Genomic DNA, 22,072 nt, shown 5'->3' with positions numbered 1-22,072 from the left:
GGAGACGAGGAGGGATATTGAGAAGCACCCTATGTTTCCCCAATTCCGACTCGGTTTGAGAGTGCCAATTTCACCGCCACGTCAGCAGTTGCGCATCACCTCTGTTTTTTCCCTCCCTTCCGCGAAGAACCTAAAAAGGTTCTACCGAGATTTGAACTCGGATCGCTGGATTCAAAGCCCAGAGTGCTAACCATTACACCATGGAACCAAAACACCCTCCCAGCTGTCTGTCTGAGAGGCAGATAGCGATGAGGCTAGGTGGAATCAGGTAGCCTAAAGGAGGAGGGCGTGGTTCCTCTGCCGAAACCCGAGATTGAACCAGGGACCTTTAGATCTTCAGTCTAACACTCTCCCAACTGAGCTATTTCGGCCAGGTACTTGTGCTGTTTAGCCTGGCAAATGAAGGTCTCACCGAGATTTGAATTCGGATCACTGGATTCAGAGCCCAGAGTGCTAACCCTTACACCATGGAACCTCGGCGTGTGTCAACTTTTCCCATGAGGTGCAGAGATTTAAGTCATTCAGTCCAGAACCGCGATAGCAAGGAGCAAAATAAGCCTTTGCTTTTTAAGCCCATGTTTCCCCAATTCCGACTCGGTTTGAGGGTGCCAATTTCACCGCCACGTCAGCAGTTGCGCATCACCTCTGTTTTTCCCCTCCCTTCCGCAAAGATCCTAAAAAGGTTCCACCGAGATTTGAACTCGGATCGCTGGATTCAAAGCCCAGAGTGCTAACCATTACACCATGGAACCAACACACACTGCTAACTGGCTGTCTGAGAGGTGGAATCAGGTAGACTAAAAGAGAGGGAGGTTGTTCCTCTGCCGAAACCCAGGATTGAACCAGGGACCTTTAGATCTTCAGTCTAACGCTCTCCCAACTGAGCTATTTCGGCCAGGTACTTGTGCGGTTTAGCCAGCATGGATGTATGGGAGACCGCCCGTCATTTTCGAGAAGAGCAGAGCGAAGGTCCCAGAGAGAAAATGATTGGCCCGTACGGGGATCAAACCCGCAGCCTTGGCGTTATTAGCGCCACGCTCTAACCAACTGAGCTAACCGGCCTCTCTCTGGCACATTTTATCCCCAATTGCTCAGAAATATCCTGGTTGCCCTAATAAGGCTGAAGAGATTAAAAGCAAAGCCCAATAATGGGCTCGTCCGGGATTTGAACCCAGGACCTCTCGCACCCTAAGCGAGAATCATACCCCTAGACCAACGAGCCGAAACATACATCCTCCTTGCTGCTGCCGGGTCGGAAACATTTCAGCTTCCATGGCTTAAAGCGCATTTTTTTGATTAAATCTACAATTAAAAGGTAGCCGGTGCAAAGTTTCCAGCACAGAGGAAATGCGGCCTCTTTTTTTGTGGTCATTGGAAATCACGCTGCAGGACCTGCACACGAATAATGAGAAGCTTACTTACAGGAGCCTGGTCTGCAACACTGGACCCAGTTGATGTTGCAGGAGCAGAGGCAGCACTTGGCTGGACAGAAGGCTGTGGAGGAGACTGCAGAGGAGGCTGAGCAGGGCGCAGAGGAGGAGACTGCAGAGGAGGCTGGGCAGGGCGCAGAGGAGGAGACTGCAGAGGAGGCTGGGCAGGGCGCAGAGGAGGAGACTGCAGAGGAGGCTGGGCAGGGCGCTGCAGTCCTGTGGGTGGCTGTAGTGAGGATGGTCCTGGTGCAGAGGGACAGGGGTTGAAAGCCTTGCTGGAAAGATGGGAGTTGCTCTTTCCAGTGGACAGGAAGCTCTGCAGGCGACTGGGACACCTGGCCAGGGGTCCACAATGCTGGAGGAGCAGGATAAGGGGCAGGAGCAGGGGCAGTAGCACGAGCCGGGGCAGGAGCAGGGCCTCTCGAGCCTGCAGTGGCTGGAGAAAAAAGAAAAAACTTACCCACTTACAGGGTTTGGCTGGAGACAAAATCTTTTGTGCCAGCTGTGAAGCAAATAAATGCTTCCCCCGCTCCAACAGGGCCTACACATTGGTCGCCAGCAGTGGCCTGTTCTTAGTGGCAGTAGGTGGAGGAGGAACAGACAAAGTGGCAGTGGGCACAGCAGCAGTGAGGACAGATGCAGTGGGCACAGTGGTGGTGGGCACGTGGGCTGGAGTAATGTATATAATAATGTAATGAATGACACAAAAATATACTAAATTAACAACAAAAAAAAATGGTTTAAGGATGATATAGCTTAATTAGCGGTCGGCTAATTATCTTGACAGTAGTGGCATGTTTTTTACTGTATATCATGGTAAAGTTGCAGGTTCACATGTACAGAAGAAAACGTGTGCCATTACACGCTAGCTAGCTTTATTGGCATGTTTAATTGTCTAAAAACAAACACTGTTTATGAATGAATAATGATCGATTATACAGTCGTGAAGAATAGACTTACCTGTTACAAAGATGACGATAATAATAGCGGTCGCCAATTGGTCAAAAGTAAGCCACAGGAGCAGAGCCAGGAGAGAAACGCGATTGGTCAAAAGTAAGCCACAGGAGAGAAAGGCGATTGGTCAAAAGTAAGCCACAGGAGAGAAACACGATTGGTCAAAAGTAAGCCACAGGAGAGAAACACGATTGGTCAAAAGTAAGCCACAGCAGAGAAACACGATTGGCTCACGTGGGCTTACTTTGGGCTTACTTTGGCTCAATCGGTAGGAAGCAGTAGGCGCAAGCGAGAGGTAGTGGGATCGATGCCTGCATTCTCCAGTGCTGTCCATCCTTTTTACGCCCCCCTTCAAGGGGCACTACCTAGATGAGCTCTTGCGGCTCAGTGCTGCCGAAAAAGTTTTTTTCGAACGAGGTACTGCACACATTCCTGGCAAAAGCAGGTCCCACCGAGATTTGAACTCAGATCGCTGGATTCAGAGCCCAGAGTGCTAACCATTACACCATGGAACCTTGGCGTGTGTCAACTTTTCCCATGAGCAGCAGAGATTTAAGTCATTGAGTCCAAAAGCACGATAGCAAGGAGCAAATGAAGCCTTTGCTTTTTAAGCCCATGTTTCCCCAATTCCGACTCTGTTTGAGATTGGCAATTTCACTGCCACGTCAGCAGTTGCGCATCACCTCTGCTTTTTCCCACCCTTCCGCAAAGAACCTAAAAAGGTTCTACCGAGATTGGAACTTGGATCGCTGGATTCAAAGCCCAGAGTGCTAACCATTACACCATGGAAACAACACTTCCTGATAGCTGGCTGTCTGAGAGCCAGATAGCGATGAGGCTAGGTGGAATCAGGTAGACTAAAAGAGGCGGACGTGGTTCCTCTGCCGAAACCCGGGATATAAATATCCTGGTTGCCCTAATCAGGCTGAAGAGATTACAAGCAAAGCCTAATAATGGGCTCGTCCAGGATTTGAACCCGGGACCTCTCGCACCCTAAGCGAGAATCATACCCCTATACCAATGAGCCGAAACATACATCCTCCACGCTGCTGCCGGGCCGCAAACAATTCAGCTTGCATGGCTTAAAGCGCAATTTTTTGATTAAATCTACAATTAAAAGGTAGCCAGTGCAAAGTTTCCAGCACAGAGGAAATGCGGCCTCTTTTTTTGTGGTCATTGGAAATCACGCTGCAGCAACTGCACACGAATAATGAGAAGCTTACTTACAGGAGCCTGGTCTGCAACACTGGACCCAGTTGATGTTGCAGGAGCAGAGGCAGCACTTGGCTGGATAGAAGGCTGTGGAGGAGACTGCAGAGGAGGCTGAACAGGGCGCAGAGGAGGAGACTGCAGAGGAGGCTGGGCAGGGCGCAGAGGAGGAGACTGCAGAGGAGGCTGGGCAGGGCGCAGAGGAGGAGACTGCAGAGGAGGCTGGGCAGGGCGCAGAGGAGGAGACTGCAGAGGAGGCTGGGCAGGGCGCAGAGGAGGAGACTGCAGAGGAGGCTGGGCAGGGCGCTGCAGTCCTGTGGGTGGCTGTAGTGAGGATGGTCCTGGTGCAGAGGGACAGGGGTTAAAGGCCTTGCTGGAAAGATGGGAGTTGCTCTTTCCAGTGGACAGGAAGCTCTGCAGGCGACTGGGACACCTGGCCAGGGGTCCAAAATGCTGGAGGAGCAGGATAAGGGGCAGGAGCAGGGGCAGTAGCACGAGCCGGGGTAGGAGCAGGGCCTCTCAAGCCTGCAGTGGCTGGAGCGTAAAAAAACACAACAAAATTATCTTATTGTTTTAGACTTTCACTGCATGACTTTCTCAGCTCTGCTGGACAGCTACTGCGATTACAAGGTTTACTGCAAAGCATGTATGATTAGTAGAGAGATGACATGATGATGAAAAGATGGAAGGAAGCAGTGAAATCATCCTGTTTTTCATCCAAGCACCATTAGAAGAAATACAAGAAGAAAAAAAGATGGGATCAGCCAAGTGTGAAGCGAAGCAGACCAAACACTACAACAGCCACTTATTCCAAGGGGAGTGGGGGAAGTGTGAGATGACAAGAATGAGCTTTAGTTAGTGATTACGATAAAAAATGAAATAAAACCTTTTACATACACCTTTAAATTATCTTTTTTCCTTTGAGGATGTTCACTCAAAGAGTGAATGTAGATTGACACCTGAGAAGTGCCATTCCTCTGTGTTGTGAAATAAAATAATATGTCATTTAAAAAAATACTGTTTTGTTTTATTTGTAATTGTTTGTAAAATATTGTTTAAGATTTACATACCTTGAGGAAGTTGTTCCTCAGCTTGCGAGGCTACAGTTGCCTCACTGACTCAGACGCAGGATGTACACGTGGTCCTGCAGCTGTTGAATACGTATTTTCGTTAGACATATATACTGCATAATATATACTGTAAAGATTTTAAAGCTTGCAAATCACTTACAGGGTTTGGCTGGAGACAAAATCTTTTGTGCCAGCTGTGAAGCAAATAAATGCTTCGCCCGCGCCAACAGGGCCTTCACATTGGTCGCCAGCAGTGGCCTGTTCTTAGTGGCAGTAGGTGGAGGAGGAACAGACACAGTGGCAGTGGGCACAGCAGCAGTGAGTACAGATGCAGTGGGCACAGTGGTGGTGGGCACGTGGGCTGGAGCCTGCCTCTTCAGCACGTATGCTTTGAAAAGGGCCATATTGGTGTTAGGCCTGGCCTTTGCCTTCTTCAGGTAGGTGATGAGAGCCTGGGCCTCCTTGCTTGGGTCCTCATACACCTCCTTCATTGACCTACCCTTAAAATCCCCAAACTCCACCATCAGATATCCAGAGTCTCCTGTCCTCTGGGCCTCCTGCAGCATGGCCTGTTTTATATGATACACCTCCACAGCCTCGCCTACCTCCCTGATCTGCGAGGTGTATCTGAGGAACAGGTGTTTGTTGTCCGACAGTGGGTTGTCCCTCTCCTCCTCCCCCAAAATGCTTCTGACCAGATAGCAGGCATACCCCAGTGAGTTCTCCAGCAGCCACAGGAACCTCTGACCCTGGTGTTTCCCAAACTGGATCTTGCAGTGAGCCAGAACCAGGAACTGGTCTCCAGGATTCCCTCCATTCTGCCTCACAAAGGCAGTGGCCTCAGCCAGGACCTCCTCCTTACACCTGGCCCTCCCTGCCAACACGAAGGAGTCGACCCTCAGAGGTTCTTCGTAAAACCGGGTATGCATACTTAATCTGAAAGGACACAGGCATAAACAGAACGTTACATAGCTGTCATATTCCAACTGAAAGTATTTTACTACAGCATTTCTTTTTTATGTAATTAACCTGTTAACCTTCAAGGCCACTTTTGAAAAATCCCCAGAAATGGCATACCCAAACTTAAACAGATACAGTTCATGAACCCTTTGCACTAAAAGCACAAGTATGATCTCATTTGAAAGCTGACACCTAGTAGTTTATTGTAAATGTAGAAATAATTATTGTCATAATGAAAAAAAAAATGTTTAAATAGCTTCAAAGTTTTGTAAAGTTATTAGAAATTTATTTTTATGAAACATCTTCATAAAAATAAAATTGAAGTTGGCCCTGGAGCAATCTAGAAATGCACTGCAGCTAAAGCCATATGTGTGACCATTTTATATTTAAAATCTGCAAATGATAAGTCTAAAACTCTGTATTTAGTTAAATGTTTTTCAAGATCATGTCAAATTACTTTATTTTGATTAGACTCTCAAATGCAAACTGATGTTTAGTCATCTTCTGAGTCATCTATTCAGTCTATTGTCTCTATTATTTTGTGGTGCAAACGAGCCCCATTCAGTGTAAGTCTCCCCTGCACACATTTACACCTCTCCAGACTGGTTATGGCTCTAAATATGCATTTCTTTTGTCTGCATTATAGCTACTAACGACTGGCTATTCACAGGCTATTCATAGGGTTTCAAACCCTAATTTCTTTTATCAAAGTTCTCACTAAATATTTGAAACTGGTATCAAATGCACTGAAACATTTCAGTAAGCATTCCTATTTAGAAAAAAATCATAAAACAATAACTGCTGGTGGCAGGTGCACCTGGGCTAGCTAGCATGTTAGCTTAGCACACCATCAATACACGACCATTTATGAGATTAAAACCATGTTTGTGCTCCAAACTTACTTTATAACGCAAGTCGAGTGTTTTAAATAATCTTCTGTGATCTAATTTGGCTTCAGATAAAAAAAAAATCCGACGGAAAATTTATTATTTATAGTGTTCTGCACGATGATGAAATCTATATCAATTAGCATTACATTATAAATATAATCTATTATTATGAAATACCTGGCATGGCTTGAAGAACACAGGTAACTCAAATATCATTGCAATCATGTTTATTGTCTTCAAAACATCTTTATCTGCATGTTACAGCGATCTCTGTCAGCTACTTTCTGTATCAGTGACATCCTGGAATGTCACATGACTATGGGTCTTCTTCGTGGTCCATATATGGACTGTTATTGTGCATATAGCGCCCTCAGGCTATTGGTATGAATTGAAAACACAGCACATCTCAGTAAGAAGCGATCATAATGATTACATCGACGCATTTGGGTATAAATTCAATAAATATTATTCCTGTCTATAGAAATATGATGTGAATCTATGAGAATATATCAATATTTCTCCAAGTCTGCACATTTTTGAGCTAAAGCCCTGAGGGACGATGATTTTTTGCGAATCGCTGTCATGACGACAGCACGGAGTGTATTTTTATGAATGGACCAGCTGACGCTCATAATTCATATTAAAGGTATCGACTCATTTTTTCATTTCATAACTCCTGACACAAATTAAGACATAACTGTCACTATAAGTTTCTCAGAATACAATAGTGGTCAAATACTGAATCTTGAGTATTATATCTTTTTAATGATGTATAGTTTGTCAAGGTATAACATTAAATCTGATAGTAAATTTGAACTAAATAAAAAAAAAAGCCGCTTCAGTGCGCCGACGCTCTGGCAACGGTTAACAGGTTAATTATTATAATATTATAATAATTAATGATTATTATTATTATGAGCATAAGCATTATTGTTTTTATACAACTGTGAATCACTTTGAATTGCCTTGTGTACAAATTGTAAATAGTGTGATTGTAATGAAGCTTCAGGAGAATGAGGATCCATTTGCAGTTTTATTATAATCGTGGTCGTACAATCAGGGTCAATCACCAGCAAACACAACAGTAGAGATAAGGCAACTCGTAATCCAGAAACAGGCATAAGATCAGGGCAGGCAGCAAACTTACATAAATCAGTCCAGTATAGAATATAGTCCAGGGCAGGCAGCAAAGAATCAAGATGAGAATAGACAGTCCAAAAGTAATCCACGGGAAGACAAAACACGGGAAGAAACGCTCAGAGATGATTACCAGGGTAAATACAAAACTTCGCTAAGAAGGAGAGTCTGAGAGCACCTTAAATAGTCCACTGATGAAGGTCAGGTGCAAGGTAATCAGTGCCAGGTATGTGGGAAATGTAGTTCAAATGGTTTAATATTCAGAAGAGGGTTCCCTCTGGTGGTGAGCAGGAGGAACAGTGGGAGTCTCGTTTGTGACAGTGATGAACTTATTAATAAGAAAATAAATAACACTTCTTGGTACAATCTTGCTGGTATCATGCCATGCTTAAATCGTTTTGTTTTGTTTAGCTTTTGTGGCGGAGATTACTAAGAAACACCAAATATAACATAAAGGCGTTTATGACAATTCATAATAATATGATCATCAAACAGATCTAAAACTTAAAATGGTATTTCAAATCGTTTTGGTATATCTTTTATAACATAGTTGAGAATCATTTGTTGAAACAAAAAAACACTTGTTTTTGCCTATTCATGTCTTTTTAAATATGTATAACATAGTATTTAAAAAGATAACATAAATATGTATACTGGTGTATAACATAGTATAGTATAACATATATGAATTAAACTTTTTTTTTTTAAAGGTTTTAGTAAAAATCTTCTTGTGCTCAAAATAATGTAATGAATGACACAAAAAAATACTAAATTAACAACAACAAAAAAAATGGTTTAAGGAGGATATAGCTTAATTAGCGGTCGGCTAATTTTCTTGACAGTAGTGGCATGTTTTTTACTGTATATCATGGTAAAGTTGCAGGTTCACATGTACAGAAGAAATCGTGTGCTATTACACGCTAGCTAGCTTTATTGGCATGTTTAATTGTCTAAAAACAAACACTGTTTATGAATAAATAATGATCGATTATACAGTCGTGAAGAATAGACTTACCTGTTGCAAAGATGACGATAATTACTACTGATGACGACTACTTCCTGCTCAGCTACTGTTCGGACGCTCTCGCTTACTGCTCCGCGCTTTGCTCTATCGCTTTTATATTTCTATATTTTATCTCCTTTTATCACCTAATTTTAACTTCAGCAAATCAGCACAGTGCTCAAACGCTTGGATTACTACAAAAAAAAGCAGAATTATTTTATTCGACCAGCCTCCCACTGAAAGCTTACATTCCGGGGAAGAGAAAACACAACTGCCTACATTCATAAGGATAAGAAAATGCCTCCTCTGGAATCTACTTGCTGCTCCAACTGCCACAGACTTTTAAAAAGGATTGCAATTCTTGAAACAAAGTTAATTGCGGGACCACCAAACCAGACGGAACACACAACAGAGCTTCGTCATGGACGTCCTCAGCATACAGCCGGTGAGTCCCATGAATCTAGTGCTTCTCGACAGGCCATACTGAGTGTAGAGAAACAAGCCGATCGTTTTACTAACCGATGGCACAAACAGGGTGCGAGACCCAAAGGCACTCGAGACATCAGATTGTCACGAGCATCACATATTACTGCAGTAGCATCCTCTACCCCAGATACGGCTCTGACAAGGACTGCAAACACTGGTCTCCTACCACCGCCTATACATCTTGAGAACAGATTTGAAGTATTAATGAATGAGGAATCCCCAAATTTGATGAATGTGATCGCACACAGACAGAATCAGCCAGTAGCTAACACTGATGCTAACTGGGGCTCAAGGTCGAGCAGACAGCGGCACTCAGCTCACAGTGCAGCCGAGCCCAGGACTCTGATAGTGGGCGACTCCGTAATCAGAAACATTAATAGCAGGGATACAACAACGTGCTGCCTTCCACAAGCAACAACTTCTGATGTAAACAGGGAACTTCAGAACATTCTGATGAAACATAAGACTGCAAATCGACTCATCATTCATGTGGGGAAGAATGATATTCATAAAGAGCAGTCGGAACTTCTTAAAAAGGATTTCAATGAACTTTTTGAAACACTTAAAAGACTGAAAGTTCAAACATTCATCAGTGGACCACTCCCAGCAAGAGGAACAAACAGGTTTTCACGGTTGCTTGGGCTTAATACATGGCTGCAAAAAACCTGCAATATAAAAGGAGTGAACTTTATTGACAACTTCAATCTTTTCTGGAGTCAGAGGCAACTGTTTCAACAGGATGGCCACCACCCAAACAAACTTGGTTCAAGAGTGCTAAAGGACAATATCTACTTCTCCCTCCGTCATCCTTCTGCAATGTGTGCCAATCCACTCAACCTGAATGGCACACACACAGCTGGATACAGTATGAATGACCACAGGATTTCACTTCAGCACCTGAATGGACATGCGGTTGACACATCACACAAGGACAGTGATAACACCACTCAGCCACAACATCCTCTGCTCACGGACACAATCTCAGCTGAGCCCTGCCCACAGAGCTCACCACAGACAGACTGTGACATACCAGCACTGCTCCAAGATACAGCACCCATAGACGACTTTCTGGAAAACAGCCAGGGAAACCAGGACAGCATATTACAGCCTCCAATAACACCAGAGCAAAAATCCCTCTCACCGGAAACATTATCACTCTCTCCAGCATCTCCACTTCTGTGCTTCTCAGAGAAAATGGAACAACTGGTGCATGCTGGAACTAGACTATCCCACTCTTTTGCTGCGAGCCCCCAGATACCAACCAAAAAACGCCAGGCCCCACAACCACCAAAGCCTGCGGGCCCAGCTCGCCCTCCCCCTCCCCATCCCCCTCCCCCTCCTCCTGTGAGAGCTCTTCAGCCTCTGCCACAGCGCCAGGGCCCACACCCTCCTCCAGCGGCTCGAGGTGAACCAAAAACAACTGATACCAGCTCTCAGTGATATGTGTCGGGTCCCCGCTATGGGGGGGATTATAACAATAACTTTCGCTATTATAACAATAACTTTCTCAAATGTTTACAGAACAAGCGGGAACCCAGTGTGCCTGTATCTTTTTCTATTGCTGTTCGATTACATGATAGAAAGTCTAAGGCCTTCAAAAGCCGTACAGCAAACCCATCTAATCTGGTGCCTATTACACGACATACCAAGATTGCTGTGGGGACAAAAAGTAAGACTGTTAAGTTAGCACTTTTAAACATCCGCTCACTTAAAAATAAATCACTTTTAGTCAACGACTTAATAACCACATACAAGCTGGATTTTATGTTGCTAAATGAAACTTGGCTAGAAGAAAGTTGCAGTGCAACAGTCCTCAATGAAACAGCCCCTCCTAACTTTACTTTTATGAGTGTCTGCAGAGCTGTCAGAAGAGGCGGAGGTTTAGCTGCTCTTTATAAAGATGTCTATCAATGTAAGCAAATATCATTTGGGAATTACCCGTCTTTCGAGTATCTGGGTATTGTGTTAAAAGGTGCTCCACGCATTTTACTTATCATTGTTTACAGGCCTCCAAAATACTCTCCAGCTTTTGCTGAGAACTTAACAGAACTGTTATCAACAATTTCCTCAGAGTTTGACTGCTTTGCCATTGCTGGAGATTTTAACATTCACATAGATAATGCAGAAAACAATATGGCAAAAGAAATCAAAACTGTTTTAACCCTTCGGAGTCTTGGGCTATTTTGGCCGTTTTTGATTACTTTTATTTTTTTTAAATTTTGCAACATAAAAAAATGTTTACCATACCAATGTTTGGTATAATTTTTTTCAGCACAACATCACCTATATGATCAGACAATTAGTTTTTCACTTTGATGTACTCTATCAACATACTGGACCCAAAATCACACAAAAAACACAAAATCCGAATAGAAAAATTATAGCTTTTCTACTACAAAAAACACAAACATGCTCAATGTAGCATTTTAAAAGGTTTAAAATGTAAGCACAAGTTGTAAATGTCAACATATACAGGTACAATTCAGATATAATCAACCTATATACAAAAAAAGTATGATTTACAAAAAAAAGCGTGTGTAGCCATAGGCTTTTTTTCTTTCTTTTTAGCTCAGCCACTTTTTAAAAAATGTTGTGCACACAATTATTCAGAGAGCTATATTTAAGGCCTTGCATTCCCAGAGTATGAGGGTTCGCAAATAGTGCAAATACAACATAAAAAATTTAAAATTGAGATAAAATTAAACTATATGCAGCAAAAAGCAGGTGGGGCAATAGGCGTTTTTTCTTTTCTTTTTTGCTTAGAAACTCTACAAAACAATTCATGTACAATTACACAGATATCTACATTACAGGGATTTCATTCCTTGAGTAAGAAGGGTTCCTCAATAGTGCAAATATACCATACAATAGGTAAAATGAACACAAAATCAAATTATACATACAACTATTTACAGCAAATATCAGGTGTTTTTTATTTTTATTTTTTATCTGTGCCTCTCCTCAAAACAGTTTAGCTAAATCTACTCCTAAACTACCTAAACTACTCCTAAACTACCTAAACTATCTACACTACTCCTAAACTACTCTCAAAATCTACTCAAACTCTTCCAAAAACTAGCAATAATCTCTCTCTATATATATAACGTATATATGTCTATCTTTATCAACTCCGTAAATCCTCTGCCTTTCAATTTTGCGTCTTAGCTCAGTTGGCTCCTCCTCCATTCCCTAAAATGTGCAGCCTGAATAGCAGAGTCAGCAGATTCACACATTTTTCTCCGTTTTGTTTTATGACAAAAACCGACGAAGTTATTAGAATAAATGCAACGCCTGTCGCATCCCATCTTGCGTTCTTTTACGAACGCGTCAGTATTTTTTTATATAAAGTTTAAATGATCATATCTCCGTTTTTACTTGGTCTATCAACACAAAACAAAAAGTAAAATAGAATTTCAAGCCAGCACTTTCGACAGAAGTGGACGGCAGCGCTCAACGTGACTTTGTTTTTATGCTTCGACGTCTTAAACTGGTCATGTAACTTGATCACGCCGGCGTGATCGGCGACCCCGAAGAGTTAAAAACTTTTGATCTGACTCAGCATGTACATGGACCCACACATAATCGTGGACACACTCTAGATTTACTTATCAGTAAGGGTCTAAACATTTCATCAATTGTTATTAAGGATGTAGCACTGTCTGATCATTTTTGTATTTTCTTTGATATATTGATCTCTCCTGCCATTGAAGCTAGATCTGTGTCTGTCAAGAAGAGATGCTGAAATGAGAACACTAGTGTACTATTTATGAAGGCTATATCTTTAACACCAAGCATATCTGCTGACTCTGTTGATTTTCTCCTTGATTCTTTTAACTCAAAAGTTAAGAGTGTAATTGATGATGTTGCTCCTGTGAAAGTCAGGAAGAAGAGTGGATGACAAAAAGCACCTTGGAGAAACTCAACAGCAGTGCAAAATATGAAAAGACAATGCAGAAAAGCAGAGCGCATGTGGCGGAAGACAAAACTTGTAGTCCATTATAACATCTACAAAGACAGCATCCATGCTTTCAATAAGGAACTAAGCAAAGCTAGACAGACTTTTTTCTCGAATATTATAAACAGCAATATAAACAACACGCGCACTCTTTTTGCTACTGTAGAGAGACTGACAAACCCCCCAAGCCAGATTCCCAGTGAAATGCTCTCAGTGAGAAAGTGCAGTGAGTTTACTTCTTTCTTCTCTGAGAAAATCAATAATATCAGAAAGGTGATCAGCTCATCCTTGAGTTGCGCTGGGGTCAGGCAGACCAGACAACAGCACGAGAAAGTAGCCACTATGTCTGATTTCGAAGAAATTGATGGCAAAATTTTGGAAGAAACCGTAGAGCAACTAAAAACATCAACCTGCGCCCTTGACGCACTTCCCACATCTTTTTTCAAAAATGTGTTACACAGCTTAGAAGCAGATCTCCTGGAAGTGGTAAATGCCTCACTTCTCTCTGGGAGTTTTCCGACCTCCCTGAAAACTGCTGTCGTCAAGCCCCTCCTGAAAAAGAGCAATCTGGATAAGACCATATTAAACAACTATAGACCGATATCAAATCTTCCTTTCATAGGCAAGATCATTGAAAAAGTTGTCTTCAATCAGCTGAACAAATTCTTAAGCTCGAATGGATACTTTGACCATTTTCAATCTGGTCTCCGACCGCACCACAGTACAGAGACCGCGCTCATAAAGATAATAAATGATATTCGCTTAAATACTGATACAGGCAAATTATCAGTGCTGGTACTACTCGACCTCAGTGCTGCATTTGACACTGTCGATCACAAAATACTTCTTGACAGGCTGGAAAACTGGGTCGGGCTTTCTGGGATAGTCCTAAAATGGTTCAGGTGATACTTAGGAGGCAGAGGTTATTATGTGAGTATAGGAGACCATAAGTCTGAGTGGACATCCATGACATGCGGAGTCCCTCAAGGCTCAATTCTTGCACTACTCCTATTCAACCTGTACATGCTCCCAATGAGCCAAATAATGAGAAAGAACCAAATCGCTTTCCATAGCTATGCAGACGACACACAGCTCTACTTATCCCTATCACCTAACGATTACAGCCCCATTGACTCCCTTTGCAAATGCATTGATGAAGTAAACAATTGGATGTGCCAAAACTTTCTTCAGTTAAACAAAGACAAAACTGAAGTCATTGCGTTTGGAAACAAAGATGAAGTTCTCAAGGTGAACGCATACCTTCAGTCTAGGGGTCAAACAACTAAAAATCAAGTCAGGAATCTGGGTGTGTCTCTAGAGTCAGACATTAGTTTCAGTAGTCATGTCAAAGCAATAACTAAATCAGCATATTATCACCTGAAAAATATTGCAAAAATTAGATGCTTTGTTTCCAGTCAAGACTTAGAAAAACTTGTGCATGCTTTCATCACCAGTAGGGTGGATTATTGTAATGGACTTCTCACTGGCCTTCCCAAAAAGACCATAAGACAGTTGCAGCTAATACAGAACGCTGCTGCTAGGATTCTGAGCAGAACCAGAAAATATGAACACATCACACCAGTCCTCAGGTCTTTACACTGGCTGCCAGTTACATTTAGGATTGATTTTAAAGTATTATTACTGGTATATAAATCATTCAATGGCCTAGGACCTCAATACATTGCAGATATGCTCAGTGAATATAAACCCAACAGATCACTCAGATCATTAGGATCACATCGGCTAGAAATACCAAGGGTTCACTCTAAGCATGGCGAGTCTGCTTTTAGCTACTATGCCAGCCGCAGCTGGAACCAGCTTCCAGAAGAGATCAGATGTGCTCCTACAGTAGTCACATTCAAATCCAGACTCAAAACACATCTGTTTAACTGTGCATTTACTGAATGAGCACTGTGCCACTGTTCGTCCGACTGTTTGCACTGTATTTTATTTTATGTTTTAATTATTCTGATTTCATTTGATTATTTCTGTATTTTATCTTTTATTCCAAACTGTTTTAATTATTCTGATTTCTTTTGATTATTTTAATTTCTTCTATGTAAAGCACTTTGAATTACCATTGTGTATGAAATGTGCTATATAAATAAACTTGCCTTGCCTTGCCTAATAATAGCGGTCGCCGATTGGTCAAAAGTAAGCCACAGGAGCAGAGCCAGGAGAGAAACACGATTGGTCAAAAGTAAGCCACAGGAGAGAAAGGCGATTGGTCAAAAGTAAGCCACAGGAGAGAAACACGATTGGTCAAAAGTAAGCCACAGGAGAGAACGCGATTGGTCAAAAGTAAGCCACAGCAGAGAAACACGATTGGCTCACGTGGGCTTACTTTGGGCTTACTTTGGCTCAATCGGTAGGAAGCAGTAGGCGCAAGCGAGAGGTAGTGGGATCGATGCCTGCATTCTCCAGTGCTGTCCATCCTTTTTACGCCCCCCTTCAAGGGGCACTACCTAGATGAGCTCTTGCGGCTCAGTGCTGCCGAAAAAGTTTTTTCGAACGAGGTACTGCACACATTCCTGGCAAAAGCAGATCCCACCGAGATTTGAACTCGGATCGCTGGATTCAGAGCCCAGAGTGCTAACCATTACACCATGGAACCTTGGCGTGTGTCAACTTTTCCCATGAGCAGCAGAGATTTAAGTCATTGAGTCCAGAAGCACGATAGCAAGGATTTAAGTCATTGAGTCCAGAAGCACGATAGCAAGGAGCAAATGAAGCCTTTGCTTTTTAAGCCCATGTTTCCCCAATTCATAGGAGCAGGGGCAGTAGCACGAGCCGGGGCAGGAGCAAGGCCTCTCGAGCCTGCAGTGGCTGGAGAAAAAAGAAAAAACTTACCCACTTACAGGGTTTGGCTGGAGACAAAATCTTTTGTGCCAGCTGTGAAGCAAATAAATGCTTCCCCCGCGCCAACAGGGCCTTCACATTGGTCGCCAGCAGTGGCCTGTTCTTAGTGGCAGTAGGTGGAGGAGGAACAGACACAGTGGCAGTGGGCACAGCAGCAGTGAGGACAGATGCAGTGGGCACAGTGGCGGTGGGCACGTGGGCTGGAGCCTGCCTCTTCAGCACGTATGCTTTGAAAAGGGCCATATTGGTGTTAGGCCCGGCCTTTGCCTTCTTCAGGTAGGTGATGAGAGCCTGGGCCTCCTTGCTTGGGTCCTCATACACCTCCTTTATTGACCTACCCTTAAAATCCCCAAACTCCACCATCAGACATCCAGAGTCTCCTGTCCTCTGGGCCTCCTGCAGCATGGCCTGTTTTTTTCTGATACACCTCTACAGCCTCGCCTACCTCCCTGATCTGCGAGGTGTATCTGAGGAACAGGTGTTTGTTGTCCGACAGCGGGTTGTCCCTCTCCTCCTCCCCCAAAATGCTGCTGACCAGATAGCAGGCATACCACAGTGAGTTCTTCAGCAGCCACAGGAACCTCCCTTTTACGGTTTGGCTGGAGACAAAATCTTTTTTGCCAGCTGTGAAGCAAATAAATGCTTCCCCCGCGCCAACAGGGCCTTCACATTGGTCGCCAGCAGTGGCCTGTTCTTAGTGGCAGTAGGTGGAGGAGGAACAGACACAGTGGCAGTGGGCACAGCAGCAGTGAGGACAGATGCAGTGGGCACAGTGGTGGTGGGCACGTGGGCTGGAGCCTGCCTCTTCAGCACGTGTGCTTTGAAAAGGGCCATATTGGTGTTAGGCCTGGCCTTTGCCTTCTTCAGGTAGGTGATGAGAGCCTGGGCCTCCTTGCTTGGGTCCTCATACACCTCCTTCATTGACCTACCCTTAAAATCCCCAAACTCCACCATCAGACATCCAGAGTCTCCTGTCCTCTGGGCCTCCTGCAGCATGGCCTGTTTTTTCTGATACACCTCCACAGCCTCGCCTACTTCCCTGATCTGCGAGGTGTATCTGAGGAACAGGTGTTTGTTGTCCGACAGCGGGTTGTCCCTCTCCTCCTCCCCCAAAATGCTGCTGACCAGATAGCAAGCATACCCCAGTGAGTTCTCCAGCAGCCACAGGAACCTCTGACCCTGGTGTTTCCCAAACTGGATCTTGCAGTGAGCCAGAACCAAGAACTGGTCTCCAGGATTCCCTCCATTCTGCCTCACAAAGGCAGTGGCCTCAGCCAGGACCTCCTCCTTACACCTGGCCCTCCCTGCCAACACGAAGGAGTCGACCCTCAGAGGTTCTTCGTAAAACCGGGTATGCATACATAATCTGAAAGGACACAGGCATAAACAGAACGTTACATAGCTGTCATATTCCAACTGAAAGTATTTTACTACAGCATTTCTTTTTTATGTAATTAATTATTATAATATTATAATAATTAATGATTATTATTATTATGAGCATAAGCATTATTGTTTTTATACAACTGTGAATCACTTTGAATTGCCTTGTGTACAAATTGTAAATAGTGTGATGAACTTATTAATAAGAAAATAAATAACACTTCTTGGTACAATCTTGCTGGTATCATGCCATGCTTAAATCGTTTTGTTTTGTTTAGCTTTTGTGGCAGAGATTACTGAGAAACACCAAATATAACATAAAGGCGTTTATGACAATTCATAATAATATGATCATCAAACAGATCTAAAACTTAAAATGGTATATCAAATCGTTTTGGTATATCTTTTATAACATAGTTGAGAATCATTTGTTGAAACAAAAAAACACTTGTTTTTGCCTATTCATGTCTTTTTAAATATGTATAACATAGTATTTAAAAAGATAACATAAATATGTATACTGGTGTATAACATAGTATAGTATAACATATATGAATTAAACTTTTTTTTTTAAAGGTTTTAGTAAAAATCTTCTTGTGGTCAAAATAATGTAATGAATGACACAAAAAAATACTAAATTAACAACAACAAAAAAATGGTTTAAGGAGGATATAGCTTAATTAGCGGTCGGCTAATTATCTTGACAGTAGTGGCATGTTTTTTACTGTATATCATGGTAAAGTTGCAGGTTCACATGTACAGAAGAAAACGTGTGCTATTACACGCTAGCTAGCTTTATTGGCATGTATAATTGTCTAAAAACAAACACTGTTTATGAATAAATAATGATCGATTATACAGTCGTGAAGAATAGACTTACCTGTTGCAAAGATGACGATAATTACTACTGATGACGACTACTTCCTGCTCAGCTACTGTTCGGACGCTCTCGCTTACTGCTCCGCGCTTTGCTCTATCGCTTTTATATTTCTATATTTTATCTCCTTTTATCACCTAATTTTAACTTCAGCACAGTGCTCAAACGCTTGGATTACTACAAAAAAAAGCAGAATTATTTTATTCGACCAGCCTCCCACTGAAAGCTTACATTCCGGGGAAGAGAAAACACAACTGCCTACATTCATAAGGATACGAAAATGCCTCCTCTGGAATCTACTTGCTGCTCCAACTGCCACAGACTTTTACAAAGGATTGCAATTCTTGAAACAAAGTTAATTGCGGGACCACCAAACCAGACGGAACACACAACAGAGCTCCGTCATGGACGTCCTCAGCATACAGCCGGTGAGTCCCATGAATCTAGTGCTTCTCGACAGGCCATACTGAGTGTAGAGAAACAAGCCGATCGTTTTACTAATCGATGGCACAAACAGGGTGCGAGACCCAAAGGCACTCGAGACATCAGATTGTCACGAGCATCACATATTACTGCAGTAGCATCCTCTACCCCAGATACGGCTCTGACAAGGACTGCAAACACTGGTCTCCTACCACCGCCTATACATCTTGAGAACAGATTTGAAGTATTAATGAATGACGAATCCCCAAATTTGATGAATGTGATCGCACACAGACAGAATCAGCCAGTAGCTAACACTGATGCTAACTGGGGCTCAAGGTCGAGCAGACAGCGGCACTCAGCTCACAGTGCAGCCGAGCCCAGGACTCTGATAGTGGGCGACTCCGTAATCAGAAACATTAATAGCAGGGATACAACAACGTGCTGCCTTCCACAAGCAACAACTTCTGATGTAAACAGGGAACTTCAGAACATTCTGATGAAACATAAGACTGCAAATCGACTCATCATTCATGTGGGGAAGAATGATATTCATAAAGAGCAGTCGGAACTTCTTAAAAAGGATTTCAATGAACTTTTTGAAACACTTAAAAGACTGAAAGTTCAAACATTCATCAGTGGACCACTCCCAGCAAGAGGAACAAACAGGTTTTCACGGTTGCTTGGGCTTAATACATGGCTGCAAAAAACCTGCAATATAAAAGGAGTGAACTTTACTGACAACTTCAATCTTTTCTGGAGTCAGAGGCAACTGTTTCAACAGGATGGCCACCACCCAAACAAACTTGGTTCAAGAGTGCTAAAGGACAATATCTACTTCTCCCTCCGTCATCCTTCTGCAATGTGTGCCAATCCACTCAACCTGAATGGCACACACACACCTGGATACAGTATGAATGACCACAGGATTTCACTTCAGCACCTGAATGGACATGCGGTTGACACATCACACAAGGACAGTGATAACACCACTCAGCCACAACAACCTCTACTCACGGACACAATCTCAGCTGAGCCCTGCCCACAGAGCTCAACACAGACAGACTGTGACATACCAGCACTGCTCCAAGATACAGCACCCATAGACGACTTTCTGGAAAACAGCCAGGGAAACCAGGACAGCATATTACAGCCTCCAATAACACCAGAGTAAAAATCCCTCTCACCGGAAACATTATCACTCTCTCCAGCATCTCCACTTCTGTGCTTCTCAGAGAAAATGGAACAACTGGTGCATGCTGGAACTAGACTATCCCACTCTTTTGCTGCGAGCCCCCAGAGACCAACCAAAAAACGCCAGGCCCCACAACCACCAAAGCCTGCGGGCCCAGCTCGCCCTCCCCCTCCTCCTGTGAGAGCTCTTCGGCCTCTGCCACAGCGCCAGGGCCCACACCCTCCTCCAGCGGCTCGAGGTGAACCAAAAACAACTGATACCAGCTCTCAGTGATATGTGTCGGGTCCCCGCTATGATAACAATAACTTTCTCAAATGTTTACAGAACAAGCGGGAACCCAGTGTGCCTGTATCTTTTTCTATTGCTGTTCGATTACATGATAGAAAGTCTAAGGCCTTCAAAAGCCGTACAGCAAACCCATCTAATATGGTGCTTATTATCAGAATCAGAATCAGAAAGAGCTTTATTGCCAAGTGTGCTTGCACACACAAGGAATTTGTTTTGGTACTGAGGCTTCCAGTGGACATATACAAATACAACATGAAACATAATACTACAAATTATAAGAATAAAAAATAAAAATATAAATATATGAGAATAAAACTATCACAGTTGGGTTTAGTCAGAATAGACATTTTCAGATTTACAGATTATGAACCTATTTACAGTGTTTTGAATATTATAAATAAATAAATCTACATATAAGTATCACCTGAGTTGTGGGATATTGCACTAAACAGTGGGAGTATTGCACTTGCAGGCATATGCCTTGGGAGGAGTGTTAACTGTTCAGGAGGGAAATGGCCTGTGGGAAGAAACTGTTCCTGTGCCGAGATGTTCTTGTGGCCAGTGATCTGAGTCTCCGTCTTGACGGTAACAGTTCAAACAGGTGGTGTCCAGGGTGAGTGGAGTCTGTGATGATTTTACCTGCTCTCTTCCTCACTCTGGAAGAGTACAGGTCCTGGAGGTTTGGCAGGGGGGCACCAATAATCCTCTCCTCAGTCCGGACTGTCCGTTGTAGTCTCCTGATGTCTGATTTGGTAGCTGAACCAAACCAGACAGTGATGGAAGCGCACAAGACAGACTCAATGACGGCTGAGTAGAACTGAATCAGCAGATCCTGTGGCAGGTTGAACTTCCTCAGCTGGCGAAGGAAGTACAGTCTCTGCTGGGCCTTTTTCACAGTGGAGTCAATGTGATTGTCCCACTTCAGGTCCTGAGAGATGATAGTGCCCAGGAACCTGAATGACTCCACTGCTTCCACAGTGCTGTTCATGATGGTGAGTGGGAGGAGTGCTGAGCTGTTCCTCCTGAAGTCCACGATCATCTCCACTGTTTTGAGCGTGTTCAGCTCAAGGTTGTTATAACTGCACCAGGCAGCCAGCTGTTCAACCTCCAGTCTGTAAGCAGACTCGTCACCGTTTCGGATGAGACCGATGACAGTGGTGTCGTCTGCAAATTTCAGGAGCTTGACAGTGGGGTCTTTAGAAGTGCAGTCATTAGTGTACAGGGAGAAGAGCAGTGGGGAGAGAACGCACCCTTGGGGAGCACCAGTGCTGATCGTGAGTGTCTTGGATGTGTGTTTCCCCAGTCTCACTCGCTGCTGCCGGTCTGTCAGGAAGCTGGTGATCCACTGACAGATCGAGGATGGTATGGAGAGCTGGGTCAGTTTGGCTGTGAGAAGACCAGGCATGATGGTATTGAAGGCCGAACTGAAGTCCACAAAGAGGATCCTTGCATAAGTCCCTGGTCTGTCGAGATGTTGCAGGATATAATGCAGTCCCATGTTGACTGCATCATCCACAGACCTGTTTGCTCTGTAAGCAAACTGAAAGGGATCCAGCAGGGGTCCAGTGATGTCCTTCAGGTGGGCCAGCACCAGTCTTTCAAACGACTTCATGACCACAGACGTGAGAGCGACAGGTCTGTAGTCATTAAGTCCAGTGATTTTGGGTTTTTTGGGGACAGGAATGATAGTGGAGCGTTTGAAGCAGCAGGGAACTTCACACTGCTCCAATGATCTGTTGAAGATCTGCGTGAAGACCGGGGCCAGTTGGTCAGCGCAGGCTTTTAAACAAGCAGATGAGATGCCGTCTGGGCCTGAGGCTTTCCTAGTCTTCTGTTTTTTGAAGACTCGGCTCACGTCCTCCACACAGACCTTAAGCTCAGGTTGGATGGCAGGAGGGGGGAGTGATAATTGGAGAACAGGAGGTGATGCTGAATGTGTGAAGTGCAGATCAG

At 43.6% G+C, this 22,072-nt stretch overlaps 8 non-coding genes across 8 annotated transcripts; all 8 read right to left on the bottom strand.

The window, feature by feature from the left end:
* Positions 1 to 136: 136 nt before the first annotated feature.
* On the bottom strand, positions 137 to 208 carry trnaq-uug (transfer RNA glutamine (anticodon UUG)). The gene has a single exon. It is a non-coding gene; the product is annotated as a tRNA-Gln (tRNA).
* Positions 209 to 298: 90 nt separating this feature from the next.
* Positions 299 to 371, bottom strand: trnaf-gaa (transfer RNA phenylalanine (anticodon GAA)). The gene has a single exon. It is a non-coding gene; the product is annotated as a tRNA-Phe (tRNA).
* Positions 372 to 680: 309 nt separating this feature from the next.
* trnaq-uug (transfer RNA glutamine (anticodon UUG)) lies at positions 681 to 752 on the bottom strand. Its single transcript has one exon. It is a non-coding gene; the product is annotated as a tRNA-Gln (tRNA).
* A 70-nt stretch (positions 753 to 822) lies between these two features.
* Positions 823 to 895, bottom strand: trnaf-gaa (transfer RNA phenylalanine (anticodon GAA)). The gene has a single exon. It is a non-coding gene; the product is annotated as a tRNA-Phe (tRNA).
* Positions 896 to 988: 93 nt separating this feature from the next.
* trnai-aau (transfer RNA isoleucine (anticodon AAU)) lies at positions 989 to 1,062 on the bottom strand. Its single transcript has one exon. It is a non-coding gene; the product is annotated as a tRNA-Ile (tRNA).
* An 88-nt stretch (positions 1,063 to 1,150) lies between these two features.
* trnap-agg (transfer RNA proline (anticodon AGG)) lies at positions 1,151 to 1,222 on the bottom strand. The gene has a single exon. It is a non-coding gene; the product is annotated as a tRNA-Pro (tRNA).
* Positions 1,223 to 2,827: 1,605 nt separating this feature from the next.
* On the bottom strand, positions 2,828 to 2,899 carry trnaq-cug (transfer RNA glutamine (anticodon CUG)). Its single transcript has one exon. It is a non-coding gene; the product is annotated as a tRNA-Gln (tRNA).
* A 12,737-nt stretch (positions 2,900 to 15,636) lies between these two features.
* Positions 15,637 to 15,708, bottom strand: trnaq-cug (transfer RNA glutamine (anticodon CUG)). The gene has a single exon. It is a non-coding gene; the product is annotated as a tRNA-Gln (tRNA).
* Positions 15,709 to 22,072: the final 6,364 nt, after the last annotated feature.

The sequence above is a fragment of the Siphateles boraxobius genome, unplaced genomic scaffold (assembly GCF_051911475.1).
Source record: "Siphateles boraxobius isolate OS27281-9 unplaced genomic scaffold, OSU_SipBor_1 269, whole genome shotgun sequence".
Lineage (NCBI taxonomy): Eukaryota > Metazoa > Chordata > Actinopteri > Cypriniformes > Leuciscidae > Siphateles > Siphateles boraxobius.
The sequence above is the reverse complement of the archived record's forward strand: the minus strand, read 5'-3'. Positions and strand labels throughout refer to the sequence as shown.